Source organism: Pleurodeles waltl, chromosome 12, assembly GCF_031143425.1.
Source record: "Pleurodeles waltl isolate 20211129_DDA chromosome 12, aPleWal1.hap1.20221129, whole genome shotgun sequence".
In the NCBI taxonomy this organism is placed as follows: Eukaryota; Metazoa; Chordata; class Amphibia; order Caudata; family Salamandridae; genus Pleurodeles; species Pleurodeles waltl.
This window is the reverse complement of record NC_090451.1, coordinates 106,412,912-106,429,718: the sequence shown is the minus strand read 5'-3', so window position 1 is coordinate 106,429,718 and position 16,807 is coordinate 106,412,912. Positions and strand designations below refer to the sequence as shown.

At 43.1% G+C, this 16,807-nt stretch overlaps 5 non-coding genes across 5 annotated transcripts; all 5 read left to right on the top strand.

Annotated features, from left to right (window-relative positions):
* The first annotated feature begins 327 nt into the window (after window positions 1-327).
* TRNAI-AAU (transfer RNA isoleucine (anticodon AAU)) lies at window positions 328-401 on the top strand. The gene has a single exon. It is a non-coding gene; the product is annotated as a tRNA-Ile (tRNA).
* A 3,591-nt stretch (window positions 402-3,992) lies between these two features.
* On the top strand, window positions 3,993-4,066 carry TRNAI-AAU (transfer RNA isoleucine (anticodon AAU)). The gene has a single exon. It is a non-coding gene; the product is annotated as a tRNA-Ile (tRNA).
* A 3,591-nt stretch (window positions 4,067-7,657) lies between these two features.
* On the top strand, window positions 7,658-7,731 carry TRNAI-AAU (transfer RNA isoleucine (anticodon AAU)). The gene has a single exon. It is a non-coding gene; the product is annotated as a tRNA-Ile (tRNA).
* Window positions 7,732-11,325: 3,594 nt separating this feature from the next.
* TRNAI-AAU (transfer RNA isoleucine (anticodon AAU)) lies at window positions 11,326-11,399 on the top strand. The gene has a single exon. It is a non-coding gene; the product is annotated as a tRNA-Ile (tRNA).
* A 3,593-nt stretch (window positions 11,400-14,992) lies between these two features.
* On the top strand, window positions 14,993-15,066 carry TRNAI-AAU (transfer RNA isoleucine (anticodon AAU)). Its single transcript has one exon. It is a non-coding gene; the product is annotated as a tRNA-Ile (tRNA).
* The last annotated feature ends 1,741 nt before the right edge of the window (window positions 15,067-16,807 follow it).

Below are 16,807 nucleotides of genomic sequence, written 5' to 3'. Positions count from 1 at the left end.
TATAATTATAATATCTCAAAAGCAGCTGGCCTTGTAAACTTAATGAGCAAGCAAGCCGATGCATTTTGGGTTTTGTTGTAAAAGAATAAAAATACTATCCATCCTTTCCTTTTTTTCCGGCAACAAGCGATGTTACAAAGATATCACAGCACACAGTGAGATTGAGTGAAAGAAGAGGCACTGAGGCTGGCGTGCAGCACTCCACAGCTCTTGTTATTGAAATCCAGACAGGGGGCGGAAGGAGAAAAGTATGAAGGAATTGCGATAGTGAGACCAACTCTTCTATCTATCTGCATTACATGGAAAAAGGACATATTTAGTACTCATGGCCGGTTAGCTCAGTTGGTTAGAGCGTGGTGCTAATAACGCCGCGGTCGCGGGTTCAATCCCTGTACGGGCCAGGTTGCATTTATTCTCTCAACTAAACTCTTTTTTCTCATTTAATCAAGCTCTTATAAATCCATACACTCTGTTGCTCCAGTATACGTTCACTTTCCATTAGTCCTTCTTTTGCCACTGCTGACCAAAGCTCAAGCCGGCAGTGCCAGTAGAACAACACAAGTGCAAGGGATTGTCTCTCCAAGATGGAGACACTGCCTCAGACTATGTCTCGTGAGAGGTGGAGGGAGACCAAGAGCTGATTATTAGATGCGTGGGGATAAGAGGAACATAACTCAGGTGAACAGATTCTGGATAGTGATGCTATAGCTAGGATCAGCAACGTTACAGGGGAAAGGATAGGAAAATAATTAGGTGACAGAAGTATAGAAGTGGCTACAAGGGGGTGTGTCTCTTAAGAGGGCCGAAAGATACACTGAAGGCGAAGGGGAAGTAAAAGAAGAAAGAAAGATCAAAGGAAGTCGACAGTGATTGAGAGAAAACTCACAAAGGCAAATTGAGCAAAAGACAAGGCCTGGGGAGTTAGACTACTTCAATGCAAATTTACGCCGCAGATGAGCATGACAACTGACCCTTGCACAGTGGTGCTGAAACAATTTTCAGTGTGGGGGTGCTGCCATCAAAGGGCTTCTGAAAATCCAGGAATCATACAAAGAACAAGTCCTGCGGAATGAGCCACGCACATTCAGAAAGAATGGTGATGCGTTGGTTACTTATTGGTAATCTTCATTAGCCTTAGTCCATTGCGTCCTTGTGACAGTCATTACAAAGTAAGGTGATGTCACCTTCCAACAGGAAGAAAGAACAGGAGGATCCTTAAATGCTAGCCCCATGCACCCAACCTGGGTGCCAAGCCCTTCCAAAGGACTGATGGGAAGGTGGGCAGGATGTAATGTTTGTGACAAAGACAAGATGGACTAAGGGTAATGCAGAGTTCAAAACATTGGTACTCAAATGCAAAACAGAAAAATTATTAAGCCATAATGCTTGACAAATGTATGCTCTGAGGACCAAGTAGCCACCCTAGGAATTTCCTAGATTGTTACTCACTGGAATTCAACCCAGGAGGTGGCCATTCCTCTCGTAGACCATCCCTGAACTGGAAGATATTCTAAAAAGCCTTGCAAAGCCAGAAAAATTGACAACTTAATCCACCTACTCAGAGTCATAAAAGTCACCTTCTTGTCTTTACCAGGCTGTCAAAAAATCACAAACAAGGAGTCGGTTTTCCTGAACTGCAGAGGCATGGTGACATAAATGAAAAGAGCTCTTTAAACATCAAGTGTATTCAGCAAATGTTCCTCCGGAGAAGAAGGAGAGGGAATGAAAGAAGGAAGAATTATTTCCTAAGATCTATCAAAAATAGACTTAACCTTTGCAGCAAAGGTAAGGCTAGGCCTTAAAGTTACCCCATCTTCCAAAGTATCAAATGAAGAGAGGACAGCATTTTAAGGCTCCCAGCTCCCCAATTGTTCTCAGCAAGGTGATAGGAAATAGGAAAATAACTTTATAGGAAACAATCTTTATGTCTACAGTATCCAGATCCTCAAAGAGATAAAATTGCAAAGCCTATAAAATAGTAGGAAGATTCTGAGTTGGAGAAAAGGGATTTTTCAACTGGTCTTACAATTGACAAAAGATCAGAAAAGTCTAGACACCAAAGATTGTAACATCGACGAAGGTACAGAAAAGTCCCTAAAAACCTTTATCGCAAAGCAATGAGCTTTCAGAGTGGAAAGAGATTCAAGTGAAACCCATTCAGAAGAAAATGCAAAATAGCAGACAAACTACAGGTAGGTGCCAAAAGATCATGAGCAGAACATCACGTCTCAAAAGACTTCCAGTTCCTTGAGTAAGACTTCGAAGTAGAAGGCCTGCTGGAGTGCTGAATTAACTCCACTAAGGAAGAGGAAAGACCCTTTGCTAGCAGTCCAGACTTCTCAACCTCCAAAGCGATAGAGTGAGTTGGAGCAAGAAGGTCAGGGACGACGTTCTGAGAGAGACACACTTGAGCAGTACTCAAGGAGGTAGAAGAGCCAGGGGTTCAGAAGAGGAAACCATGACATCTTTGGCCAATAAGGGCCCACAAGAATAAAGTTCCCTCCCCCCTGCTGAGACTTGATGAGAACCACCTGGATCAATAAAAAGTGGGGGAATGTATAAAGGAGACTTCTCAGCCACTTTATCACCAATACGTCCACTACCTAGGCTCCTTGTTCTGGAAGCCTGGATCAGAATCGACAAAGATGAGCATTGTCCTTGTTTGAAAAGAGATCCAGAAAGGGTTTCACAAACTCTCGGCATATCTCTCAAAACAACGACCTAGATAACGTCAACTCCAGCAAAATTGGAAAACCTCCAGCTGTCTGCCATCACATTGTCGGTGCCCTTGATGTGTACTGCCGACGTGTGCAACAGGTTGATCTCTGCCCAATAACCCAATTGTTCTGCTATTGCATTGAGGGATTTTGAATGCATGCTTCACTGTTGGTTAATGTAAAAGACAGCTACCTTATTCTCTGTCTTTACTAGCACATTTTTTTGAGACAGATGATGATGGGAAAACTTCAAAGCCCTGAAGATTACCATCAACTCCATCTATTTCCATGACCTCCGACTCTCTAGGAAAGACCACTTGAATCGACAGGATCAGTCCAACACAGTAGCTCTCCAGCCAGGTTTGCTGCCATCTGTTGCGAGGATTCAGGAGCATCCAGGTATATTAGTGTCCACTTAGACCAGTGGTCTTCAAACTCTTTAATGCCGCATCCACCCAATGGGGAAAAAAAACATTGGTGCCTCCCCTCTGAATTGTCCACAATTCTTCTATTAAATTGACACTGTTTAAATATGTCTAGACCTATTTAAACATTGCAGTTAAGTTCTGTTACTGTTTTAAAAATACAATCAAATACATGACCCCAAATATACTATTCTGGTCAGGCCTGCCCTACTAACCAATTGCAGCGTCATGCTCTGCTGAGTAAACTGATCTCACGACAGTGAGGAATGCATAGGCCGGGTGGTGCCCGGCGCACAAAAGTGCGCCTTCTTCTGTTGTACGTCTCTTCGCGCAAATGCAAACTCAGATTTCCTGCACTGTGGTCGGCAGGAGAGACATGGGAAGGCGCAGTAGGGAAGGCTTGAGCAACGAACCGTTGGCTATGTTTTGTTGTTACTTTGTTGACATGAGCTCAAGTAATTTGAAGCAGAAGGAACGGCCAGACCTAAAAAAAACTCTCTTACCTCCAACGCCGAATAACCACTATAATTATAATATCTCAAAAGCAGCTGGCCTTGTAAACTTAATGAGCAAGCAAGCCGATGCATTTTGTGTTTTGTTGTAAAAGAATAAAAATACTATCCATCCTTTCCTTTTTTTCCGGCAACAAGCGATGTTACAAAGATATCACAGCACACAGTGAGATTGAGTGAAAGAAGAGGCACTGAGGCTGGCGTGCAGCACTCCACAGCTCTTGTTATTGAAATCCAGACAGGGGGCGGAAGGAGAAAAGTATGAAGGAATTGCGATAGTGAGACCAACTCTTCTATCTATCTGCATTACATGGAAAAAGGATATATTTAGTACTCATGGCCGGTTAGCTCAGTTGGTTAGAGCGTGGTGCTAATAACGCCGCGGTCGCGGGTTCAATCCCTGTACGGGCCAGGTTGCATTTATTCTCTCAACTAAACTCTTTTTTCTCATTTAATCAAGCTCTTATAAATCCATACACTCTGTTGCTCCAGTATACGTTCACTTTCCATTAGTCCTTCTTTTGCCACTGCTGACCAAAGCTCAAGCCGGCAGTGCCAGTAGAACAACACAAGTGCAAGGGATTGTCTCTCCAAGATGGAGACACTGCCTCAGACTATGTCTCGTGAGAGGTGGAGGGAGACCAAGAGCTGATTATTAGATGCGTGGGGATAAGAGGAACATAACTCAGGTGAACAGATTCTGGATAGTGATGCTATAGCTAGGATCAGCAACGTTACAGGGGAAAGGATAGGAAAATAATTAGGTGACAGAAGTATAGAAGTGGCTACAAGGGGGTGTGTCTCTTAAGAGGGCCGAAAGATACACTGAAGGCGAAGGTGAAGTAAAAGAAGAAAGAAAGATCAAAGGAAGTCGACAGTGATTGAGAGAAAACTCACAAAGGCAAATTGAGCAAAAGACAAAGCCTGGGGAGTTAGACTACTTCAATGCAAATTTACGCCGCAGATTAGCATGACAACTGACCCTTGTACAGTGGTGCTGAAACAATTTTCAGTGTGGGGGTGCTGCCATCAAAGGGCTTCTGAAAATCCAGGTTTCATACAAAGAACAAGTCCTGCGGAATGAGCCACGCACATTCAGAAAGAATGGTGATGCGTTGGTTACTTATTGGTAATCTTCATTAGCCTTAGTCCATTGCGTCCTTGTGACAGTCATTACAAAGTAAGGTGATGTCACCTTCCAACAGGAAGAAAGAACAGGAGGATCCTTAAATGCTAGCCCCATGCACCCAACCTGGGTGCCAAGCCCTTGCCAAAGGACTGATGGGAAGGTGGGCAGGATGTAATGTTTGTGACAAAGACAAGATGGACTAAGGGTAATGCAGAGTTCAAAACATTGGTACTCAAATGCAAAACAGAAAAATTATTAAGCCATAATGCTTGACAAATGTATGCTCTGAGGACCAAGTAGCCACCCTAGGAATTTTCTAGATTGTTACTCACTGGAATTCAACCCAGGAGATGGCCATTCCTCTCGTAGACCATCCCTGAACTGGAAGATATTCTAAAAAGCCTTGCAAAGTCAGACAAATTGACAACTTAATCCACCTACTCAGAGTCATAAAAGTCACCTTCTTGTCTTTTCCAGGCTGTCCAAAAGTCACAAACAAGGAGTCGGTTTTACTGAACTGCAGAGGCCTGGTGACATAAATGAAAAGAGCTCTTTAAACATCAAGTGTATTCAGCAAATGTTCCTCCGGAGAGGAAGGAGAGGGAATGAAAGAAGGAAGAATTATTTCCTAAGATCTATCAAAAATAGACTTAACCTTTGCAGCAAAGGTAAGGCTAGGCCTTAAAGTTACCCCATCTTCCAAAGTATCAAATGAAGAGAGGACAGCATTTTAAGGCTCCCAGCTCCCCAATTGTTCTCAGCAAGGTGATAGGAAATAGGAAAATAACTTTATAGGAAACAATCTTTATGTCTACAGTATCCAGATCCTCAAAGAGATAAAATTGCAAAGCCTATAAAAGAGTAGGAAGATTCTGAGTTGGAGAAAAGGGATTTTTCAACTGGTCTTACAATTGACAAAAGATCAGAACAGTCTAGACACCAAAGATTGTAACATCGACGAAGGTACAGAAAAGTCCCTAAAAACCTTTATCGCAAAGCAATGAGCTTTCAGAGTGGAAAGAGATTCGACTGAAACCCATTCAGAAGAAAATGCAAAATAGCAGACAAACTACAGGTAGGTGCCAAAAAATCATGAGCAGAACATCACGTCTCAAAAGACTTCCAGTTCCTTGAGTAAGACTTCGAAGTAGAAGGCCTGCTGGAGTGCTGAATTAACTCCACTAAGGAAGAGGAAAGACCCTTTGCTAGCAGTCCAGACTTCTCAACCTCCAAAGCGATAGAGTGAGTTGGAGCAAGAAGGTCAGGGACGACGTTCTGAGAGAGACACACTTGAGCAGTACTCAAGGAGGTAGAAGAGCCAGGGGTTCAGAAGAGGAAACCATGACATCTTTGGCCAATAAGGGCCCACAAGAATAAAGTTCCCTCCCCCCTGCTGAGACTTGAAGAGAACCATCTGGATCAATAAAAAGTGGGGGAATGTATAAAGGAGACTTCTCAGCCACTTTATCACCAATACGTCCACTACCTAGGCTCCTTGTTCCGGAAGCCTGGATCAGAATCGACAAAGATGAGCATTGTCCTTGTTTGAAAAGAGATCCAGAAAGGGTTTCACAAACTCTCGGCATATCTCTCAAAACAACGACCTGGATAACGTCAACTCCAGCAAATTTGGAAACCTCCAGCTGTCTGCCATCACATTGTCAGTGCCCTTGATGTGTACTGCCGACATGTGCAACAGGTTGATCTCTGCCCAATAACCCAATTGTTCTGCTATTGCATTGAGGGATTTTGAATGCATGCTTCACTGTTGGTTAATGTAAAAGACAGCTACCTTATTCTCTGTCTTTACTAGCACATTTGTTTGAGACAGATGATGATGGGAAAACTTCAAAGCCCTGAAGATTACCATCAACTCCATCTATTTCAATGACCTCCGACTCTCTAGGAAAGACCACTTGAATCGACAGGATCAGTCCAACACAGTAGCTCTCCAGCCAGGTTTGCTGGCATCTGTTGCGAGGATTCAGGAGCATCCAGGTATATTAGTGTCCACTTAGACCAGTGGTCTTCAAACTCTTTAATGCCGCATCCACCCAATGGGAAAAAAAAACATTGGTGCCTCCCCTCTGAATTGTCCACAATTCTTCTATTAAATTGACACTGTTTAAATATGTCTAGACCTATTTAAACATTGCAGTTAAGTTCTGTTACTGTTTTAAAAATGCAATCAAATACATGACCCCAAATATACTATTCTGGTCAGGCCTGTCCTACTAAACAATTGCAGCGTCATGCTCTGCTGAGTAAACTGATCTCACGACAGTGAGGAATGCACAGGCCGGGTGCTGCCCGGCGCACAAAAGCGCGCCTTCTTGTGTTGTACGTCTCTTCGCGCAAATGCAAACTCAGATTTCCTGCACTGTGGTCGGCAGGAGAGACATGGGAAGGCGCAGTAGGGAAGGCTTGAGCAACGAACCGTTGGCTATGTTTTGTTGTTACTTTGTTGACATGAGCTCAAGTAATTTGAAGCAGAAGGAACGACTAGACCTAAAAAAACCTCTCTTACCTCCAACGCCGAATAACCACTATAATTATAATATCTCAAAAGCAGCTGGCCTTGTAAACTTAATGAGCAAGCAAGCCGATGCATTTTGGGTTTTGTTGTAAAAGAATAAAAATACTATCCATCCTTTCCTTTTTTTCCGGCAACAAGCGATGTTACAAAGATATCACAGCACACAGTGAGATTGAGTGAAAGACGAGGCACTGAGGCTGGCGTGCAGCACTCCACAGCTCTTGTTATTGAAATCCAGACAGGGGGCGGAAGGAGAAAAGTATGAAGGAATTGCGATAGTGAGACCTACTCTTCTATCTATCTGCATTACATGGAAAAAGGACATATTTAGTACTCATGGCTGGTTAGCTCAGTTGGTTAGAGCGTGGTGCTAATAATGCCAAGGTCGTGGGTTCAATCCCCGTACGGGCCAGGTTGCATTTTTTCTCTCAACTAAACTCTTTTTTTCTCATTTAATCAAGCTCTTATAAATCCATACACTCTGTTGCTCCAGTATACGTTCACTTTCCATTAGTCCTTCTTTTGCCACTGCTGACCAAAGCTCAAGCCGGCAGTGCCAGTAGAACAACACAAGTGCAAGGGATTGTCTCTCCAAGATGGAGACACTGCCTCAGACTATGTCTCGTGAGAGGTGGAGGGAGACCAAGAGCTGATTATTAGATGCGTGAGGATAAGAGGAACATAACTCAGGTGAACAGATTCTGGATAGTGATGCTATAGCTAGGATCAGCAACGTTACAGGGGAAAGGATAGGAAAATATTTAGGTGACAGAAGTATAGAAGTGGCTACAAGGGGGTGTGTCTCTTAAGAGGGCCGAAAGATACACTGAAGGCGAAGGTGAAGTAAAAGAAGAAAGAAAGATCAAAGGAAGTCGACAGTGATTGAGAGAAAACTCACAAAGGCAAATTGAGCAAAAGACAAAGCCTGGGGAGTTAGACTACTTCAATGCAAATTTACGCCGCAGATTAGCATGACAACTGACCCTTGTACAGTGGTGCTGAAACAATTTTCAGTGTGAGGGTGCTGCCATCAAAGGGCTTCTGAAAATCCAGGAATCATACAAAGAACAAGTCCTGCGGAATGAGCCACGCACATTCAGAAAGAATGGTGATACGTTGGTTACTTATTGGTAATCTTCATTAGCCTTAGTCCATTGCGTCCTTGTGACAGTCATTACAAAGTAAGGTGATGTCACCTTCCAACAGGAAGAAAGAACAGGAGGATCCTTAAATGCTAGCCCCATGCACCCAACCTGGGTGCCAAGCCCTTGCCAAAGGACTGATGGGAAGGTGGGCAGGATGTAATGTTTGTGACAAAGACAAGATGGACTAAGGGTAATGCAGAGTTCAAAACATTGGTACTCAAATGCAAAACAGAAAAATTATTAAGCCATAATGCTTGACAAATGTATGCTCTGAGGACCAAGTAGCCACCCTAGGAATTTTCTAGATTGTTACTCACTGGAATTCAACCCAAGAGATGGCCATTCCTCTCGTAGACCATCCCTGAACTGGAAGATATTCTAAAAAGCCTTGCAAAGTCAGAAAAATTGACAACTTAATCCACCTACTCAGAGTCATAAAATTCACCTTCTTGTCTTTTCCAGGCTGTCCAAAAGTCACAAACAAGGAGTCGGTTTTCCTGAACTGCAGAGGCCTGGTGACATAAATGAAAAGAGATCTTTAAACATCAAGTGTATTCAGCAAATGTTCCTCCGGAGCGGAAGGAGAGGGAATGAAAGAAGGAAGAATTATTTCCTAAGATCTATCAAAAATAGACTTAACCTTTGCAGCAAAGGTAAGGCTAGGCCTTAAAGTTACCCCATCTTCCAAAGTATCAACTGAAGAGAGGACAGCATTTTAAGGCTCCCAGCTCCCCAATTGTTCTCAGGAAGGTGATAGGAAATAGGAAAATAACTTTATAGGAAACAATCTTTATGTCTACAGTGTCCAGATCCTCAAAGAGATAAAATTGCAAAGCCTATAAAAGAGTAGGAAGATTCTGAGTTGGAGAAAAGGGATTTTTCAACTGGTCTTACAATTGACAAAAGATCAGAACAGTCTAGACACCAAAGATTGTAACATCGACGAAGGTACAGAAAAGTCCCTAAAAACCTTTATCGCAAAGCAATGAGCTTTCAGAGTGGAAAGAGATTCAACTGAAACCCATTCAGAAGAAAATGCAAAATAGCAGACAAACTACAGGTAGGTGCCAAAAGATCATGAGCAGAACATCACGTCTCAAAAGACTTCCAGTTCTTTGAGTAAGACTTCGAAGTAGAAGGCCTGCTGGAGTGCTGAATTAACTCCACTAAGGAAGAGGAAAGACCCTTTGCTAGCAGTCCAGACTTCTCAACCTCCAAAGCGATAGAGTGAGTTGGAGCAAGAAGGTCAGGGACGACGTTCTGAGAGAGACACACTTGAGCAGTACTCAAGGAGGTAGAAGAGCCAGGGGTTCAGAAGAGGAAACCATGACATCTCTGGCCAATAAGGGCCCACAAGAATAAAGTTCCCTCCCCCCTGCTGAGACTTGAAGAGAACCATCTAGATCAATAAAAAGTGGGGGAATGTATAAAGGAGACTTCTCAGCCACTTTATCACCAATACGTTCACTACCTAGGCTCCTTGTTCCGGAAGCCTGGATCAGAATCGACAAAGATGAGCATTGTCCTTGTTTGAAAAGAGATCCAGAAAGGGTTTCACAAACTCTCGGCATATCTCTCAAAACAACGACCTGGATAACGTCAACTCCAGCAAATTTGGAAACCTCCAGCTGTCTGCCATCACATTGTCGGTGCCCTTGATGTGTACTGCCGACGTGTGCAACAGGTTGATCTCTGCCCAATAACCCAATTGTTCTGCTATTGCATTGAGGGATTTTGAATGCATGCTTCACTGTTGGTTAATGTAATAGAGAGCTACCTTATTCTCTGTCTTTACTAGCACATTTTTTTGAGACAGATGATGATGGGAAAACTTCAAAGCCCTGAAGATTACCATCAACTCCATCTATTTCCATGACCTCCCACTCTCTAGGAAAGACCACTTGAATCGACAGGATCAGTCCAACACAGTAGCTCTCCAGCCAGGTTTGCTGCCATCTGTTGCGAGGATTCAGGAGCATCCAGGTATAATAGTGTCCACTTAGACCAGTGGTCTTCAAACTCTTTAATGCCGCATCCACCCAATGGGAAAAAAAAAACATTGGTGCCTCCCTCTCTGAATTGTCCACAATTCTTCTATTAAATTGACACTGTTTAAATATGTCTAGACCTATTTAAATATTGCAGTTAAGTTCTGTTACTGTTTTAAAAATGCAATCAAATACATGACCCCAAATATACTATTCTGGTCAGGCCTGCCCTACTAACCAATTGCAGCGTCATGCTCTGCTGAGTAAACTGATCTCACGACAGTGAGGAATGCACAGGCCGGGTGGTGCCCGGCGCACAAAAGCGCGCCTTCTTGTGTTGTACGTCTCTTCGCGCAAATGCAAACTCAGATTTCCTGCACTGTGGTCGGCAGGAGAGACATGGGAAGGCGCAGTAGGGAAGGCTTGAGCAACGAACCTTTCGCTATGTTTTGTTGTTACTTTGTTGACATGAGCACAAGTAATTTGAAGCAGAAGGAACGGCCAGACCTAAAAAAAACTCTCTTACCTCCAACGCCGAATAACCACTATAATTATAATATCTCAAAAGCAGCTGGCCTTGTAAACTTAATGAGCAAGCAAGCCGATGCATTTTGGGTTTTGTTGTAAAAGAATAAAAATACTATCCATCCTTTCCTTTTTTTCCGGCAACAAGCGATGTTACAAAGATATCACAGCACACAGTGAGATTGAGTGAAAGAAGAGGCACTGAGGCTGGCGTGCAGCACTGCACAGCTCTTGTTATTGAAATCCAGACAGGGGGCGGAAGGAGAAAAGTATGAAGGAATTGCAATAGGGAGACCAACTCTTCTATCTATCTGCATTACATGGAAAAAGGATATCTTTAGGACTCATGGCTGGTTAGCTCAGTTGGTTAGAGTGTGGTGCTAATAACGCCAAGGTCGCGGGTTCGATCCCCGTACGGGCCAGGTTGCATTTTGTCTCTCAACTAAACTCTTTTTTTCTCATTTAATCAAGCTCTTATAAATCCATACACTCTGTTGCTCCAGTATACGTTCACTTTCCATTAGTCCTTCTTTTGCCACTGCTGACCACAGCTCAAGCCGGCAGTGCCAGTAGAACAACACAAGTGCAAGGGATTGTCTCTCCAAGATGGAGACACTGCCTCAGACTATGTCTCGTGAGTGATGGAGGGAGACCAAGAGCTGATTATTAGATGCGTGGGGATAAGAGGAACATAACTCAGGTGAACAGATTCTGGATAGTGATGCTATAGCTAGGATCAGCAACGTTACAGGGGAAAGGATAGGAAAATAATTAGGTGACAGAAGTATAGAAGTGGCTACAAGGGGGTGTGTCTCTTAAGAGGGCCGAAAGATACACTGAAGGCGAAGGTGAAGTAAAAGAAGAAAGAAAGATCAAAGGAAGTCGACAGTGATTGAGAGAAAACTCACAAAGGCAAATTGAGCAAAAGACAAGGCCTGGGGAGTTAGACTACTTCAATGCAAATTTACGCCGCAGATGAGCATGACAACTGACCCTTGCACAGTGGTGCTGAAACAATTTTCAGTGTGGGGGTGCTGCCATCAAAGGGCTTCTGAAAATCCAGGAATCATACAAAGAACAAGTCCTGCGGAATGAGCCACGCACATTCAGAAAGAATGGTGATGCGTTGGTTACTTATTGGTAATCTTCATTAGCCTTAGTCCATTGCGTCCTTGTGACAGTCATTACAAAGTAAGGTGATGTCACCTTCCAACAGGAAGAAAGAACAGGAGGATCCTTAAATGCTAGCCCCATGCACCCAACCTGGGTGCCAAGCCCTTGCCAAAGGACTGATGGGAAGGTGGGCAGGATGTAATGTTTGTGACAAAGACAAGATGGACTAAGGGTAATGCAGAGTTCAAAACATTGGTACTCAAATGCAAATCAGAAAAATTATTAAGCCATAATGCTTGACAAATGTATGCTCTTAGGACCAAGTAGCCACCCTAGGAATTTCCTAGATTGTTACTCACTGGAATTAAACCCAGGAGGTGGCCATTCCTCTCGTAGACCATCCCTGAACTGGAAGATATTCTAAAAAGCCTTGCAAAGCCAGAAAAATTGACAACTTAATCCACCTACTCAGAGTCATAAAAGTCACCTTCTTGTCTTTTCCAGGCTGTCAAAAAATCACAAACAAGGAGTCGGTTTTCCTGAACTGCAGAGGCCTGGTGACATAAATGAAAAGAGCTCTTTAAACATCAAGTGTATTCAGCAAATGTTCCTCCGGAGAAGAAGGAGAGGGAATGAAAGAAGGAAGAATTATTTCCTAAGATCTATCAAAAATAGACTTAACCTTTGCAGCAAAGGTAAGGCTAGGCCTTAAAGTTACCCCATCTTCCAAAGTATTAAATGAAGAGAGGACAGCATTTTAAGGCTCCCAGCTCCCCAATTGTTCTCAGCAAGGTGATAGAAAATAGGAAAATAACTTTATAGGAAACAATCTTTATGTCTACAGTATCCAGATCCTCAAAGAGATAAAATTGCAAAGCCTATAAAAGAGTAGGAAGATTCTGAGTTGGAGAAAAGGGATTTTTCAACTGGTCTTACAATTGACAAAAGATCAGAAAAGTCTAGACACCAAAGATTGTAACATCGACGAAGGTACAGAAAAGTCCCTAAAAACCTTTATCGCAAAGCAATGAGCTTTCAGAGTGGAAAGAGATTCAAGTGAAACCCATTCAGAAGAAAATGCAAAATAGCAGACAAACTACAGGTAGGTGCCAAAAGATCATGAGCAGAACATCACGTCTCAAAAGACTTCCAGTTCCTTGAGTAAGACTTCGAAGTAGAAGGCCTGCTGGAGTGCTGAATTAACTCCACTAAGGAAGAGGAAAGACCCTTTGCTAGCAGTCCAGACTTCTCAACCTCCAAAGCGATAGAGTGAGTTGGAGCAAGAAGGTCAGGGACGACGTTCTGAGAGAGACACACTTGAGCAGTAGTCAAGGAGGTAGAAGAGCCAGGGGTTCAGAAGAGGAAACCATGACATCTTTGGCCAATAAGGGCCCACAAGAATAAAGTTCCCTCCCCCCTGCTGAGACTTGAAGAGAACCATCTGGATCAATAAAAAGTGGGGGAATGTATAAAGGAGACTTCTCAGCCACTTTATCACCAATACGTCCACTACCTAGGCTCCTTGTTCTGGAAGCCTGGATCAGAATCGACAAAGATGAGCATTGTCCTTGTTTGAAAAGAGATCCAGAAAGGGTTTCACAAACTCTCGGCATATCTCTCAAAACAACGACCTAGATAACGTCAACTCCAGCAAAATTGGAAAACCTCCAGCTGTCTGCCATCACATTGTCGGTGCCCTTGATGTGTACTGCCGACGTGTGCAACAGGTTGATCTCTGCCCAATAACCCAATTGTTCTGCTATTGCATTGAGGGATTTTGAATGCATGCTTCACTGTTGGTTAATGTAAAAGACAGCTACCTTATTCTCTGTCTTTACTAGCACATTTTTTTGAGACAGATGATGATGGGAAAACTTCAAAGCCCTGAAGATTACCATCAACTCCATCTATTTCCATGACCTCCGACTCTCTAGGAAAGACCACTTGAATCGACAGGATCAGTCCAACACAGTAGCTCTCCAGCCAGGTTTGCTGGCATCTGTTGCGAGGATTCAGGAGCATCCAGGTATATTAGTGTCCACTTAGACCAGTGGTCTTCAAACTCTTTAATGCCGCATCCACCCAATGGGGAAAAAAAACATTGGTGCCTCCCCTCTGAATTGTCCACAATTCTTCTATTAAATTGACACTGTTTAAATATGTCTAGACCTATTTAAACATTGCAGTTAAGTTCTGTTACTGTTTTAAAAATACAATCAAATACATGACCCCAAATATACTATTCTGGTCAGGCCTGCCCTACTAACCAATTGCAGCGTCATGCTCTGCTGAGTAAACTAATCTCACGACAGTGAGGAATGCATAGGCCGGGTGGTGCCCGGCGCACAAAAGCGCGCCTTCTTGTGTTGTACGTCTCTTCGCGCAAATGCAAACTCAGATTTCCTGCACTGTGGTCGGCAGGAGAGACATGGGAAGGCGCAGTAGGGAAGGCTTGAGCAACGAACCGTTGGCTATGTTTTGTTGTTACTTTGTTGACATGAGCTCAAGTAATTTGAAGCAGAAGGAACGGCCAGACCTAAAAAAAACTCTCTTACCTCCAACGCCGAATAACCACTATAATTATAATATCTCAAAAGCAGCTGGCCTTGTAAACTTAATGAGCAAGCAAGCCGATGAATTTTGGGTTTTGTTGTAAAAGAATAAAAATACTATCCATCCTTTCCTTTTTTTCCGGCAACAAGCGATGTTACAAAGATATCACAGCACACAGTGAGATTGAGTGAAAGAAGAGGCACTGAGGCTGGCGTGCAGCACTCCACAGCTCTTGTTATTGAAATCCAGACAGGGGGCGGAAGGAGAAAAGTATGAAGGAATTGCGATAGTGAGACCAACTCTTCTATCTATCTGCATTACATGGAAAAAGGATAGATTTAGTACTCATGGCCGGTTAGCTCAGTTGGTTAGAGCGTGGTGCTAATAACGCCGCGGTCGCGGGTTCAATCCCCGTACGGGCCAGGTTGCATTTATTCTCTCAACTAAACTCTTTTTTCTCATTTAATCAAGCTCTTATAAATCCATACACTCTGTTGCTCCAGTATACGTTCACTTTCCATTAGTCCTTCTTTTGCCACTGCTGACCAAAGCTCAAGCCGGCAGTGCCAGTAGAACAACACAAGTGCAAGGGATTGTCTCTCCAAGATGGAGACACTGCCTCAGACTATGTCTCGTGAGAGGTGGAGGGAGACCAAGAGCTGATTATTAGATGCGTGGGGATAAGAGGAAAATAACTCAGGTGAACAGATTCTGGATAGTGATGCTATAGCTAGGATCAGCAACGTTACAGGGGAAAGGATAGGAAAATAATTAGGTGACAGAAGTATAGAAGTGGCTACAAGGGGGTGTGTCTCTTAAGAGGGCCGAAAGATACACTGAAGGCGAAGGTGAAGTAAAAGAAGAAAGAAAGATCAAAGGAAGTCGACAGTGATTGAGAGAAAACTCACAAAGGCAAATTGAGCAAAAGACAAAGCCTGGGGAGTTAGACTACTTCAATGCAAATTTACGCCGCAGATGAGCATGACAACTGACCCTTGTACAGTGGTGCTGAAACAATTTTCAGTGTGGGGGTGCTGCCATCAAAGGGCTTCTGAAAATCCAGGAATCATACAAAGAACAAGTCCTGCGGAATGAGCCACGCACATTCAGAAAGAATGGTGATGCTTTGGTTACTTATTGGTAATCTTCATTAGCCTTAGTCCATTGCGTCCTTGTGACAGTCATTACAAAGTAAGGTGATGTCACCTTCCAACAGGAAGAAAGAACAGGAGGATCCTTAAATGCTAGCCCCATGCACCCAACCTGGGTGCCAAGCCCTTGCCAAAGGACTGATGGGAAGGTGGGCAGGATGTAATGTTTGTGACAAAGACAAGATGGACTAAGGGTAATGCAGAGTTCAAAACATTGGTACTCAAATGCAAAACAGAAAAATTATTAAGCCATAATGCTTGACAAATGTATGCTCTGAGGACCAAGTAGCCACCCTAGGAATTTCCTAGATTGTTACTCACTGGAATTCAACCCAGGAGGTGGCCATTCCTCTCGTAGACCATCCCTGAACTGGAAGATATTTTAAAAAGCCTTGCAAAGCCAGAAAAATTGACAACTTAATCCACCTACTCAGAGTCATAAAAGTCACCTTCTTGTCTTTTCCAGGCTGTCCAAAAGTCACAAACAAGGAGTCGGTTTTCCTGAACTGCAGAGGCCTGGTGACATAAATGAAAAGAGATCTTTAAACATCAAGTGTATTCAGCAAATGTTCCTCCGGAGAGGAAGGAGAGGGAATGAAAGAAGGAAGAATTATTTCCTAAGATCTATCAAAAATAGACTTAACCTTTGCAGGAAAGGTAAGGCTAGGCCTTAAAGTTACCCCATCTTCCAAAGTATCAACTGAAGAGAGGACAGCATTTTAAGGCTCCCAGCTCCCCAATTGTTCTCAGGAAGGTGATAGGAAATAGGAAAATAACTTTATAGGAAACAATCTTTATGTCTACAGTGTCCAGATCCTCAAAGAGATAAAATTGCAAAGCCTATAAAAGAGTAGGAAGATTCTGAGTTGGAGAAAAGGGATTTTTCAACTGGTCTTACAATTGACAAAAGATCAGAACAGTCTAGACACCAAAGATTGTAACATCGACGAAGGTACAGAAAAGTCCCTAAAAACCTTTATCGCAAAGCAATGAGCTTTCAGAGTGGAAAGAGA